The sequence below is a fragment of the Nerophis lumbriciformis genome, linkage group LG18 (assembly GCF_033978685.3).
Source record: "Nerophis lumbriciformis linkage group LG18, RoL_Nlum_v2.1, whole genome shotgun sequence".
NCBI lineage: Eukaryota > Metazoa > Chordata > Actinopteri > Syngnathiformes > Syngnathidae > Nerophis > Nerophis lumbriciformis.
The window spans coordinates 17,518,611-17,533,790 of record NC_084565.2 but is presented as its reverse complement, the minus strand read 5'-3'; positions in this window follow the sequence as shown (position 1 = coordinate 17,533,790).

Below are 15,180 nucleotides of genomic sequence, written 5' to 3'. Positions count from 1 at the left end.
TTATGGCCTACTGGCGTTCATATCCAGTTAGGCAGGATTTCTTGGTTGTTTTTTTTATTTCTTGTTTCATCATTTTTTATTAATTTATTACATTTTAGTATTTTAGGTGATATATTTTACACTTTTTTTAAGGTATATTTTACTATTGTATTGTATTCATCCTTCTGTGTTACCATGTTAATGTGACACTACGTGCCCCTTATGTCTTATGTCTGTACAGCACTTTGGCCAACTGAGGTTGTTTTTAAATGTGCGATATAAATAAATAAACTGAACTGAACTGAACACATCATTGAGTGGCATTTTGTTTTTACACTGGGATGGACCAGACAAGCTCTGCTTCTTCCCACTCATTTTGGACGATTGATCACTTCAGCAAAAGTTGTGCTTGTAAAGTTTTGACATGTTCCAAATAAATACATTGAAAGTGAACATTAATAATACAATTTTAAAGTCATTTTTGGTTGTATGCCAATTTTGCGGAGCAGCTCTTCGCAGCATCATTAAGCTAGTTAGCTTAACGTTAGCATAGTTTCATGTTACATCATAACGATGTTGAATAAATGTGTTTGTGTGCCTTACAGACGGACTTGTTATTGGGTAACATATATACACATCATTGTTGGTAAATGTTTTTAGTTTATTAGTACATTAACCTCCAGTCTTCACACAGTGAGCGTAGAAATGAGTTTAACATTGGGGGGGACATCAATTTATATCCCAAAAATATTTTAGGACAAATAAATGATTACACAGTATCAGTATCAGTCTATGTTTAGCATTTTATGTAGCATTCCCATTTTCCACTTTTTAGTGAACTCTTGTGAAATATCCACTGTCATGTTACTCTTTAGAGTTAATTAATTAGTAAATGAATACAATATTTACTGAGTCCGTCTGATGTTTCACTTTTATTGTGGTGTCATTTTTTTTTTACCTGTTAAAAGAAGTATTTGATCTTAAATATTTATATAATCCTCCATATTGGCATCCATAATGATGAATTTATTCAGCAAAGCATTAAAACTTGGATCTGACAAAAACAAAACACAAATGCTGTCTTCCTCGCTGATAAAACATGATAGCAACATGCATGTGCTAGCTCATGATCGCCCCCACTTCTCACGGTGTGGCGAGTTGGAGTACTACAAGAGGCACTCTAATACAGTGCTTAAATCTGTATTTTTAGTCTTATTATCAAGGAATAATGAGGTCACACTTATGTTAAAACATTAATGCTAAGGTTTCATCCAGTAGTGGACCAGTAACGTCTGATGATGATGATGATGATGATGATGATGATAATGCATCTGTGCAAGTGAACAATTGGATCCGGAAGGGACAACAACCCTTTCCACAGACTACACACATCAGAAACACAAATCTCAGAAGCCTACAACAATATATTTGAAGAAGACTTTAGGATTAAAAGTGAAGATGTGTGGTGAAATAAGTACAAATGCAGCAATAAAAACAACCAACTCCACTCGCGATGGCTCTAAAGTTCAGTGATGTGTTGCTAACTTCAGCCTTTTTCTTCTTTGGTTGATGTTTTGCAGTAGTTAACATCCATGATGTAACAATGCTGCTAATCTACCAGAGTCCACATTTTGTTAACCATTTTATTCATTCATACTTTTAGTTGGATAATAACAATTGGATAATAACAATAAAATGCAATGGAAAAAAAATGATTTTATATGACACAAAAAAAACCCACATGAAAATAAGATGTCCTCTCTTCAACAATGATAAAATAAAATAGGATAATAGCTACATATATAATATTCGATAAATGCACACAACTTAAACAGTAATTAAAGGACAACATATAAGACTAGAAGATTAGAAACACTACATACAACATAAAATATGCATTCATATTAAACATGCTGTGTTTTTAAAGTACATTTAGCACAATCACTGTTTAAGTGTTTTTAAATCCCTGCAGCTTCCATGACTGTTACACACTTGTGTTTACTGACCTGATACTTATACATGAACTTTTTAACACACACAGAGCAAGTAAAAGGTTTCTCACCAGTGTGTGTTCTCATGTGTGTGGTCAAATCATGCTTTCTGGAGAAACTCTTCTTACAGACAGAGCAACTAAATGGTTTCTCACCTGTGTGTGTTCTCATGTGTGCGGTCATGCATTGCTTTGTGGAGAAACTTTTCTTACAAACGGAGCAAGTAAAAGGTTTCTCTCCAGTATGTATTCTCATGTGTCTGGTACAATGACTCTTCCGTCTAAATGATTTTCCACATTCAGAGCAGTCAAAGTGTTTGTTGTTAGTGTGATGTCTCGTATCACGTTTGGAGTCATTTTTACTCTCCAAAGGTTTTTGGATGTCGTCACTGTGATCAGAAGAAACTGACATCATGTCGTCCATGTCTGACAGTGGAGCAAAGATGCTGTCTGGTTCTGAGTTTATATCTTCACAATGCTCTCCATCAGCTTCTGTGATGTCCCTGCAAAAAATGTTCTATAGAATCTCTATAGAAATATATAGAACGCTATAGAATTTCGTCGGAATTTCTTTAGAACTGATGATTCTATAGAATATGTATTCAAAATTCTATAGAAATTCTATAGACATCAGCTTCATGTGCTGGAAGGTCTTTTCACTGTTCTATAGAGCTGGGAATTCTATAGAATATCCTATAGAAATTCTATAGACATTACATTATCTGATGAAAAGTCCATAGATTGTTCTATAGAACTGGGCATTCTATAGAATGTCTAACAGAAATTCTATAGACATTACTTTATCTGCTGAAAGGTCTATAGATTGTTCTATAGAACTGGGCATTCTATAGAATGTCTAACAGAAATTCTATAGACATTATCCTTTATCTGCTGAAAGGTCTATAGATTGTTCTATAGAACTGGGCATTCTATAGAATGTCTAACAGAAATTCTATAGACATTATCCTTTATCTGCTGAAAGTTCTATAGATTGTTCCATGGAATAAAATTCTATAAAATGGCAGCAGCGCTATCACCATAGCATTGATTAATCTCATTAAGTTGATTCACCAGACTTGAGCTTGTTTTTTGAACAATGCAGGATGTCTCCCTCAATTATGAAAATGTTAATTTTGTATCATTTAAAATTGTGAGGTGTCATTTCAAGGCGGACACCCAGAACTTCGGCAGACTTTATTTTTAAAAGTATATTTATTCCAATAAATCAATTTATTTTTATTTTTAGAGTTTTTGAGTTATCTATAAGTAAAAAGTGTGAATATTTTCGTAACTTACTTTTTTATGTGATAAAATTAATTTTATTGGACTTCCAACATAAATTGATTTAGCAAAACTCAGTTCAAAGGTTTAAATCAGACCTAAAACGTCAGGACCCGCCCACGTACCTGCATGCAGCTGTGGACAAGCCCAGACACGTTTCTTCACGGAGCCCAATAGGAAAACACTTTACCGAACTCATGTAAGTAACAATTTATATTGTTAAAAGTCAGTATTTGCCAGGATTTAAATGTATACATTTTCAAAAGCATGGTTCAATGTTATATTTAGTTTACTACTTTTCCCGCCGTAACATTACAACCCCCCCCCCCCCCCCCCCAAACACGATAGATAGAACTGCTCTCGTTTTGTTATAAAATAACAAAACTGTTTTAAGGCTGCAATCACAACCAAATTCATGTATAGTTGGTAATAATCGCGTTGTATCAATGTTTCTCATATCCGACACTAATAAGTGCGAATATGTTTCAAATCAACTTTTTTTTTTAATTATTTATTTTTCCCCTTCGCGCTTGCCGTAGTTGCAAAGCAGATTTCGCGGGCAGTTTGAGTTGGTGATGGCGGCCACAACGTCCATGTTGACTTCACTCGCTCTTTCTAAGCTGCCCAAGTCACGTCGGAGTTCATTGACGGTAACTTTGTTGGCTTAAACATCACATTTAGGTTTAGGGTCTTCTAGGCGCGATGCGAGACGTCACAAGCGGGCTAACGTTGAGCCAAACAGCAGCTTCGAGGCACGGGCGGAAATGGTGAGCTAGCAAAACTAGCCTCATTTATTATTTTTATTATTATTATTATTATTATCATCCCTCCATTGTTTGTAACGTCAGGCTTGTGTGATCACACAGAGAAGGAGTTTGGCCCCCAGTCAGGTCGCCAAACGGAAGCAAGGGGAGGATGATCATCGAGACGAAATATAGTATATTAACCACGCGGTTCTCGAGAGAAGATGAATGGAGAAAATTGGGACAGTGATGAAGAAGTCCAAGTTCCATGGCCACTCAACAAAGCAGGAGGAAGGAAGCAGTCACAAACCAAATACGTGGCAAGAATTCTGAGATTTGGTGGTAATTAATAAACAGTTGAAAACTTTTCAATTCAATTCAGTAAAAAGTATACGTTTTACCAGAAGTACATATAAATATAGATATATTTAATATAGATATATTTAATGTACTTCTGATTTTACACCTTGAACTTTCGACTTTGTTTATGTAAAGTTAAATTTAATTAATATAATTTTTTTTCTTCCATGATTGATAGTAATTTCTCATCAGTGCAGCCCTGGTATACTGAATGTTTCAATCTGCAATGCTGAGGTGATTGTCATGATAGTACAGACTTAACCTTGACAATTTTTTAATATGGCTGTAAGCCTGTAAATAAGGGAAAGTAAGGTGAAATTTGTTTCTCGCTGAGGTGAATTTCTGAATCATCAGAACTGTAGGTATACCAAAGTAATTTAGTGATAACAATCTGCTGCTGAAATGTATGACTAACTGTACAGTTTAATTTAGCTCGTGCGCGACCCGAGGGTCCCTGGTTCAATCCCCACCTAGTACCAACCTCGTCATGTCCGTTGTGTCCTGAGCAAGACACTTCACCCTTGCTCCTGATGGGTGCTGGTTAGCGCCTTGCATGGCAGCTCCCTCCATCAGTGTGTGAATGTGTGTGTGAATGGGTAAATGTGGAAGTAGTGTCAAAGCGCTTTGAGTACCTTGAAGGTAGAAAAGCGCTATACAAGTACAACCCATTTATCATTTATTATAATGTGGCACATATTTGTTTTTACACAGAAGACACACGTGAACTGACGCCATATTTGAAAGCCGCTCAGGATGGCAAGGATGTACCCCTTACTGGTGATTTGGAATATGGCAGAGGCAAGAGAAACAAACAGCCAAAGTCTTGGTCATCAGACAGTGAGAGCAAGGATGAAAGTGTTGAGGAGACTCTATCTGACAGACAGCAGGTACTTTTATTTCAGTGGTGTTGTCGCGATATGACCGAAATAGTGTTGAAAGCGACGTTAAACGTTAATTCACTCACTCACTATTTCAGTGGTGTTTCAACTGTGTGAGGTTTTGTAGGATTCAATCCCATACTTTTGAAGTACCTTGTCAGTTTTTCTTTATCATAAAAGTTAATCAAATCATGTTTCATTGTAGGCTTTAAAGTTATTGAATATTTTGATTCAATTCGACCAACTCAGACAGAATAATATTCAAGACAAATTGAGGTGTTGACAGACTTTCTGCATGTACTCGAAAATCTATCATTTCTGCAAACATATTTCTTCACTTCAATGGCATATAAAAGAACTGAACACGTTTTCTTGTTAATCTTGATTTTTCAGAAGAAAAAGAGGAAAGTAAGCCGTACAGCTGTGGGATATGATGCTCGGGCACAATTGAAGGCCGAACTTGCTGCTGTGAGTACATGAATAGAATAGAATAGAATAGGATTTTATTGGTTAATCAAAGCACCCTCTCGAGGCAAACAATCACAAGTGCCTAGCATTCATTTGAAATCGAGGACGTAAAAATTGCATCCCTGGCAACTGGTTTAAAACACAAGTTTATACTTTTACTTATATGAAAATAACACTACAAATACCTGATGAACAGTGCCTACTGTGTGAATGGCTTACTGCTACATGTACATGTAGCATATTCAAATTAATGTGCCTACAAGGTTGCTTATACATGTAAAACTTATATGGTGCTGTCAGGGCCGTATCCAGGACAAATTGCTTCCGGAAAACATATGAGCGCCCAAATTAATCATAATACAAATTATTTCATTTGATTTACTATTTTGACATTTTCAGCTGGGAAGAACTTCACCGAAAGATACATGTACAGAAATGGAATCCCTGAAGAAGGAAGTCCTCCAGTTGAGAGAGGAAAACAAATCCCTTCGAGATGCATTGAGGGTTGTTGAAGGTAGGTTTTCTTATTCTAGAAGTATGTTATTGTAATTATCATAGGTTGATGGAAAATATGCTTACATGTCGATGTATGAAATAACTTTCTTATTACTGTATTTTCATCTAACTTTGGCCTACGGGTATTGTCGTCATGTACGGCTGTCCATCCGTCACCGCAATATTTACAGAATCGTTTCATGTACGGAAACCAAACTTGTTACATCTATTTATCTTAGTGTAACAAGAAGCCTATCGAAAATGAGTCGTCTCGGACAATATTTTCCAGAGTTATGCCCCTTTTTTCCAATAAAAATCCATTTATGATTTGGGATAATTTCAGAACTGTTGCATATACAACATCCTAAGTTGTGATGTCCTCCCCTCTAAATAAGGGGAGGACATATGGTGTTTGTTTGTCTGTCTGTCCGTCCGTTTTTGTGTGTTTCTCTTATATTAGCAAGAGTTACGTCCCTTCCTTCTTGATATTTTGTCTCAGCTGGATATCTGATTAATACTTGACCGACAAATATTAAATCTTCGCGTGGTCAGGATGAATTAATATATATGGTTATATATATTTTTCATCTTTGATTGCTTCCTTACCATGTTTCCCTTGACTTGAACAAGATTCCTATCAAAATACCCTTACATTATGATAGCTGGGGTTAGAGCCGAGCGGTTTGGATATCGCCAGCTTCATGTTATTAATGTATTTTTTTTTTATTGTGTCTGCATCACAATGTACTTTTTTCTATTAAAGGACTTCCTGGCCTGCTAATGAAGATGGACGACTTATCACGTCAGGCAACAATACTATCAGCTCGACGTCCTGCTGTCGCTCTGCCAGAGAGGAGCTGGCCAACAGCAGCTTGACAGGAAAAAAATCCAATGCTTTTAAGGATAAGCATGAGAAACCAAAACTGGATGACAAGAAAGTGTCTGCTATTATTGGTGAGTATAAGTTAAATCAATCTGATTAAAACCATATCCACATCAGGGAAGTGGATCTGACCCTTTTCCTATCTCCAAGTCGTTCCGTGATCGTTTGGCATGAAGTATAGATATCCATAGCTTCCAGTCTGCTTGGTCCATGAATTGACTGCGAGATGTTCGTTTTGACAGATTTATAGGCATGGGTGGTCACATTAGCTTTGATCTCGTCGGAAACCAACATCAAGTGACTAAGCAAAAACCGCAGCGCACGGATATCTACACCTTTTTCTCGTTTGATATCTTATATCGGCATTCTCCGCCTTACTATTTAACAACTAGCGTCGGGAATTTCCGTGAGTTCTGCTGCAAGTTGAGAAGTGAACGACTTTTAGATAGGGAATGTGTCAGATCCCCTTCCCGATGTGGATATGGTTTCAATCAGATTGAAGTTAAATATTTTTATTAGAATTCTATTAATGCACTTTCGTGATTGTTCGAACGCCATTGGGGACACCCATCAAGTACACAACAAGATTCACAAGAAAGTGAAATCCTGAAAATAATTTGAAAAATATTTCACACACTGAATGGATTTTCTATATAGCTAATGAATAGTGTACATGCACTGTCAGAATTTGATACAGATTTGTTGCAGTTCGTAAAGCCTGGCATGATTGCACCACATATGATTTTGTGTGCGTCAAGCAGTGCAAGTGCCTTACAGCATAGAAACGCGTGATATGCAATGTATGCAGTGTGTTGACTATCCATTGCATTGATTAAATGATAGACATCACTCTCTTTATCGAGCTGAAAAATGCCATAGTGTAACTCATTGCATGACAGCTAGTGTCTTGGTGTCTGCAGACACTAATTCTGGTATATTTTATTGATCTTTCAGATTTTGTGAAGAAGCTCCATCCCTCAAGTGAAGCAAATGTGATAAAGAAAATCATTGGAGTGAAACTGAACATTGCGCAGAAAATGGGAAAAAAAGAAGGCCTCAGAAACAAATTCTGCTGGACGTCTAGCCGTCTCTAACAGTCGGGGAAGCGCGGTGATCATGTTGATTTATGCTGCTGACATTTATTTATTACGTCAAGATTTGAGTTACATGTATATAATAAATACAAGTCAACATTCATTCAACTGCAATATTTGTCTTTCTCCATTGCCAGTGTTAGACCACAGATTTTGTAGAATGCCTGCCCAATCATTTCTACATCATTCTGAACCGTATTCCACAGAAAGCCATTCCATAGGAGCCTGTTCTATAGAACTACTCTTTAGAACTTTCTTCTATAGCACTATTCTTTAGAGGAGATCTATAGACCCATTCTTTAGAACCCTGTTCTATAGAACCATTCTTTAGAACCATGTTCTTTAGAACCCTGTTCTATAGAACCATTCTTTAGAACCCTGTTCTATAGAACCATTCTTTAGAACCCTGTTCTATAGAACCATTCTTTAGAATCTTGTTCTATAGAACTTCGGTCCTAAAGTTCATTAGAAATTCTATAGAGATATTCTTTAGAAATTCTATAGAACTTCGGTCCTAAAGTTCATTAGAAATTCTATAGAGATATTCTTTAGAAATTCTATAGAACATTTTTTGCAGGGGTGTTGACTTACAAGCTCCGCCCCTCTGTTCTCCTCACTTTGACTGTGATGAAGCTGTAAGGACTGAGCTTCATCTTCGTCATTAAGCTGCTCCCAGGGCTGCTCCTCTTTAATGTGGGAGGGGGCCTGTAGCTCCTTCTGTCCCACACTGGTGTGCCACTCCTGCTGCCCGGAGGGAATCTCTTCATGACTCCCCGCTGACACCCGCTGGACGTCTGCAGAACATAGAACACAAATGAGGCGTTACTGTATTTTAGTTTGCAGCTCTTATGCCAACGATCCACATTATGTGAGGTTGGCATAATTAAATATATGCATGAAAACTATAATATCTAAATCATTTATAGCTCTTATTACACATCTTACTGGAAGTATTTTATGGTTGTGGACTTTTATTAACCAACAACATGACAAAAATCAAATATGGTGATGATTGAATAATAGTTAGTTAGTTAAATGGATATGCAGTCACGGGTGGCAGCTGTCGGGTCCTAGTCGTTGTTTGATTACATGGACGCGTCCTCACAAGACGCAAAGTTGAATGATAAAATCCAACCTTACCCGAACAAAAACCATGCATGATTTATCCGTGAGAGTCTTGATACTATTTTACTTGACCCAGCCACACACAAATAAATTGTAGCCATCCATGCCTTTTTAAGCCTTCATCTCCTTTGTCGTGTAGAATGACGTCTGGAACTCAAGATAGTTCCACATGTCTGGGAACGTGACCGACAGATAATCCTTGATATTACTCAACAAATCTTTAGGGATCTATTCCGTTTCAAAGTTGGAATTTTTTTTGCTCGTATCTGCTTTTCGCAGGAAGATCTAGGCCCTTTGTGTACTCAGAGATTTGCTGGCTGCACAACAGCTATCTTGGCTTGGTTGATCATCACTTTCTTCACTTCCTAGAAGAAGTCACGTGACTGAATACAATTATATATTATTTAAGTATGTTGAACAGGTGGGGAAAAAATCTGAGTCTGTAACTGAGTTAAAATAGAAACTTCTTCCCATGTCCTGTTTAAAAATATTTTTATTGACCAAAATATAATTTTTCATTTTAAACAAAGCTCAAGATATACACATCAAAGCCATTCATACATTCTAATCTTGCAACTTGTTTATACATCTAAATTCATGCAGAGGCTTTCAACACAATGATTTTTATGTAAAATAGAAAATAGACAAATCACTAATTCTAAAAAGGTGTCATCTCCCAATAGCAAAATCTAAAAGAAACAATCTTGTTTCTACAGGATAATCATCATGAAGACAATGTCAAATAAAATTCACAATAAGGTAAAAAGATGTCAACAAACCTGCTCTGTGTGGCACTACTTTGTTTGGAATTTGATTGTTCACAATCATTATGAGAAACAAAAACAGACGTCTTTTTTGTTCCTTTTTTTTAAGATCCTAACGATGATTAAAAACGCTTGCAAAATACTTCTAATGGGACGGGAGTGACCATTGGAGCTTTCAAAGCCCTCAACAACTTCAAAACCCTCCATTTTATATACACACTTCAAGTATATATATATAATTTAGTAACAGAAACTGCGATGAAGTGGCGACTTGTCCAGGGTGTACCCCGCCTTCCGCCCGATTGTAGCTGAGTTAGGCTCCAGCGCCCCCCGCGACCCCGAAGGGAATACGCGGTAGAAAATGGATGGATGGATGGATAGTAACAGAAACCTTCATAACAATATGTAATATGTACAATGTACACACTGCAAGTATATATATAATGTAGTAACAGACACCTTCATAACAATATGTAATATGTACAATATACACACTGCAAGTATATATATAATGTAGTAACAGACACCTTCATAACAATATGTAATATGTACAATGTACACACTGCAAGTATATATATATAATGTAGTAACAGACACCTTCATAACAATATGTAATATGTACAATATACACACTGCAAGTACATATATAATGTAGTAACAGACACCTTCATAACAATATGTAATATGTACAATGTACACACTGCAATATAAATCATGTAGAAACAGACACCTTCATAACAATATGTAATATGTACAATGTACACACTGCAAGTATATATGTAATGTAGTAACAGACACCTTCATAACAGTATGTAATATGTACATATACTTGCCAACCTTGAGACCTCCGATTTCGGGAGGTGGGGGGTGGGGTGGGGGGGCGTGGTTGGGGGCGTGGCTAAGAGGGGAGGAGTATATTTACAGCTAGAATTCGCCAAGTCAAGTATTTCATATATATATATATATATACAGTGTTGGGTTAGTTACTGAAAACCAGTAACTAGTTACAGTTACTAGTTACTTTATTTCAAAAGTAACTCAGTTACTAACTCAGTTACTTACACCAAAAAGTAATGCGTTACTGTGAAAAGTAACTATTTAGTTACTTCTTCTACTTTTTTTTTTTAAAGCTCCCATTAATGCCCTTTTAGCCTTCATTTCAGTACTGTTATTGCACTGGAGAATAATACAATCTGTTGATCAACTTGACATGCATTTGCATCACTGAACTCTGCTAAGCAATGTGCTCTACATACAACACAGAAAGACAAAGATATGTTTCAAAGGGCCAATTTATTTCAGGCCAGAACAAATTGACAGAACTATTTTAAATAGCTGCAACATAACATACATAAGTAACAAACAGCATAATAACACTAACACTAACCACGTTAAACCCAGATTCCGAACTAACAAAGGTCTTAGCTCATTCTCTTTCTATGCCACTTCAATATGGAATGCACTCCCAACAGGTGTAAAAGAAAGGGCATCTCTATCCTCCTTCAAAACCGCACTAAAAGAACACGTCCAGGCAACTAAACTAACACCCTCCCTTCCACATAATACCTCTTCAGATTGTAAATAATCAAATGTAGACACTTTTTCTTATACTTTCTGATCTCTCTCTCTGTGTCCACTACTTGCTGTACATATCCTACCAAGTCAGTCCTACACTGTTTCAATGTCCATTTATCTGATGATGCAATTGTTGATGACTGAAGTGTTGGTACCAACCAAACCTAACCCCCTCCCACCCCCTCCATATCCCACACCCCGGATTGTCCATCCATCCATCCATTTTCTACCGCTTATTCCCTTTGGGGTCGCGGGGGCGCTGGAGCCTATCTCAGCTACAATCGGGCGGAAGGCGGGGTACACCCTGGACAAGTCGCCACCTAATAATGTAAATAATTCAATGTATATACCCGGATGATTATCTTGTGTGATGACTGTATTATGATGTTAGTATATATTTGATAGTATATATCTGTATCATGAATCAATTTAAGTGGACCCCGACTTAAAGAAGTTAAAAAACTTATTTGGGTGTTACCATTTAGTGGTCAATTGTACGAAATCTACTAATAAAAGTTTCAATCAATCAACAACATAGCTGTAAACCTGGCTTCACCTAAGGAAGGCACACGTGACATACACAAAGCCTAACCAGGCAGATTTGAATTGTTGTTTTGGGCAGGAGACGGGATCTTTGATCCAAGACACAACTTACATTTAACTAAAATGTTATTTTCTTTGTGCTCGACAAAAGAAAAGAAGTGAGATCCTCAGTTTCTAGCCGATACTACATAAAAAATAACGTAAAATAACGCAGTAACGCATCATGTAGTAACGGTAACTGAGTTACTGAATATAAAAAATAACGCGTTAGATTACTAGTTACCGCCGAAACTAACAGCGTTACAGTAACTTTGTAACGCATTAGTCCCAACACTGTATATATATATATATATATATATATATATATATATATATATATATATATATACATATATATATATATATATATATATGTATATATATATATATATATACAGTGTATATATATATATATATATATATATATATATATATATATATATATATATATATATATATATATATATATATATATATATATATATGTCTTAATAAGGTTATCCAAAAAATAGTGCTCGATACCGTAGTAGAGCGCAATATATGTATGTGTGGGAAAAAAAATCACAAGACTATTTCATCTCTACAGGCCTGTTTCTTGAGGGGTTCCCTCAATCATCAGGAGATTTTTTTTAATTTTTTTTTAACAGGCCTGTAGAGATGAAATAGTCTTGTGATTTTTTTCCCACACATACATATATATATATATATACATATATATATATATATATATATATATATATATATATATATATATATATATATATATATATATATATATATATATATACATATATATATATATATATATATATATATATATATATATATATATATATATATATATATATATATATATATATATTTTTTTTTTTAAACCTTATTGACTCTTTTAATTTGACACAGTTTGTGTCTGGCCCCACACACGGACGTGGTCACACGCTTGATCTTGTCCTCTCATATGGTCTGCCTGTGTCTAACTTGGACATTTGTGACAATGTGCTTTCAGACCATATGCCTGTCATATTTGAGGCCAGTTTTAACCGCCTGACAGCTGGAGCGCGCGCTCCTGCGCGTCTCTGTCGAGTTTTTAACCCTTCCACTGCTGGTCAGTTTATTATTGCTTTTAACCAGGTTTTTTTACACTCTGACTCTGTTTTTTCTGACACTGAGAAACTCAATGCATTGTTTGACTCCACCTGTAAGACTGCCTTGAACTCAGTGGCTCCTTTAAAAATCAAAAAGGCTAAAACTAAATCAGAACCCTGGTTTAATGAGAGAACACGTGCGATCAGACGTGAGTGCCGCAAAGCTGAACGCAGGTGGAAGAAGGACAAGCTTCAGGTGTCACTCCAGATTTTAAAAGACTGTTGGCATGGATATCAGAGCACAGTAAAAGAGGCAAAAAGAGAACATTTGGCAAACATTATTGCCTCAAATAGTCTTGACCCTCGTGTTTTATTCAAAACCATTGACTCTGTTCTTAATGCCCCTCAGCCTACATGTTTGGAACCCTCCTCTGAATTGTGTAATGCCTTTTTAGAGTATTTTATTGATAAGATTGCCACAACAAGGGCTCTCATTTCTGTTCCGACCTCTGACCCTTCTGTCCCCTTTAACTACTCTGCTGTTTTTAATCAGTTTGAGCAAGTGACTCTGCGGCAGTTACAAGAGTTAACTCATCATATGAAGCCCTCAGGTTCTCCCCATGATGCTGTCCCTCCTACCTTTTTTAATGAAGTGTTTTCTTGCATAGGGCAGCCTGTTCTTAATATTTTAAATAGCAGTCTGTTTTCTGGAGTAGTTCCTACCAGTTTTAAACACGCCGTGGTTCAACCGCTTTTAAAGAAACCTGGTCTGGACAGTTCAGTCCATTTTAGACCTATTTCTAAGCTGTCTTTCCTCTCAAAGATTTTGGAGAAGATTGTTTTTACCCAGTTAAACACTTTTTTAGAGGACTGTGATATTTTAGAAGTCTTTCAGTCTGGGTTTAAACCCCTCCATAGTACCGAGTCAGCTTTATTAAGGGTTTTTAATGACATCCTTCGAGCAACAGATTTAGGTGATCATGTAATTTTAGTTTTACTGGATCTAACAGCAGCATTTGATACGGTGGACCATAATATTTTAATTAGACGCCTGCAGTATCAAGTGGGCATCTGTGGTACTGCTTTGAGTTGGCTGAAGTCCTATTTGACTAACAGGACCTTCTCTGTGAATGTTGCTGGATCTGAATCCTCCGTTGCTCCCTTGACATGTGGGGTCCCACAAGGCTCAGTTTTGGGACCACTTCTCTTTTCTATTTATTTACTTCCCCTGGGCTCAATCCTAAGAAAGCATGATATTTCTTTTCATTGTTATGCCGATGACACACAAATGTATTTTCCATTAAAGAGAAATCATGCCTCTTCAATACAGCCATTACTTGCCTGTCTTGAGGATATCAAGGCCTGGATGGCCCTAAACTTCTTAAATTTTAATGAAAAGAAGACAGAAGTAATAGTGTTTGGACCTAGTGGTACCTGTGAGCTCCCCCCTGTTGACTTTGGCCCTTTGGCTTTGCACGTTAAGCCCATGGTCACCAACCTGGGCTTTCGTATTGACTGTGATTTTAAATTGGAGCGTCAGATTGGCACAGTGGTGAAAGCCAGCTTTTTTTATTTACGTCAGCTGGCCAAGGTTAAAAACCTTCTTTCTAGGCAACAGTTAGAGACAGTAATCCATGCCTTTACTACATCTCGGCTGGATTACTGTAACTCTTTATATTTTGGAATTAGTCAGTCCTCCCTCTCACGTCTGCAGCTGGTCCAAAATGCAGCTGCCCGACTTTTAACTAACACAAGAAAAAGAGAGCACATTACTCCTGTTTTAGCCTCCCTCCACTGGCTGCCTGTGTCTTTTAGAGTCCATTTTAAGATTATCTTACTCGTTTTTAAATCCTTACGTGGTCTTGCCCCACCTTACCT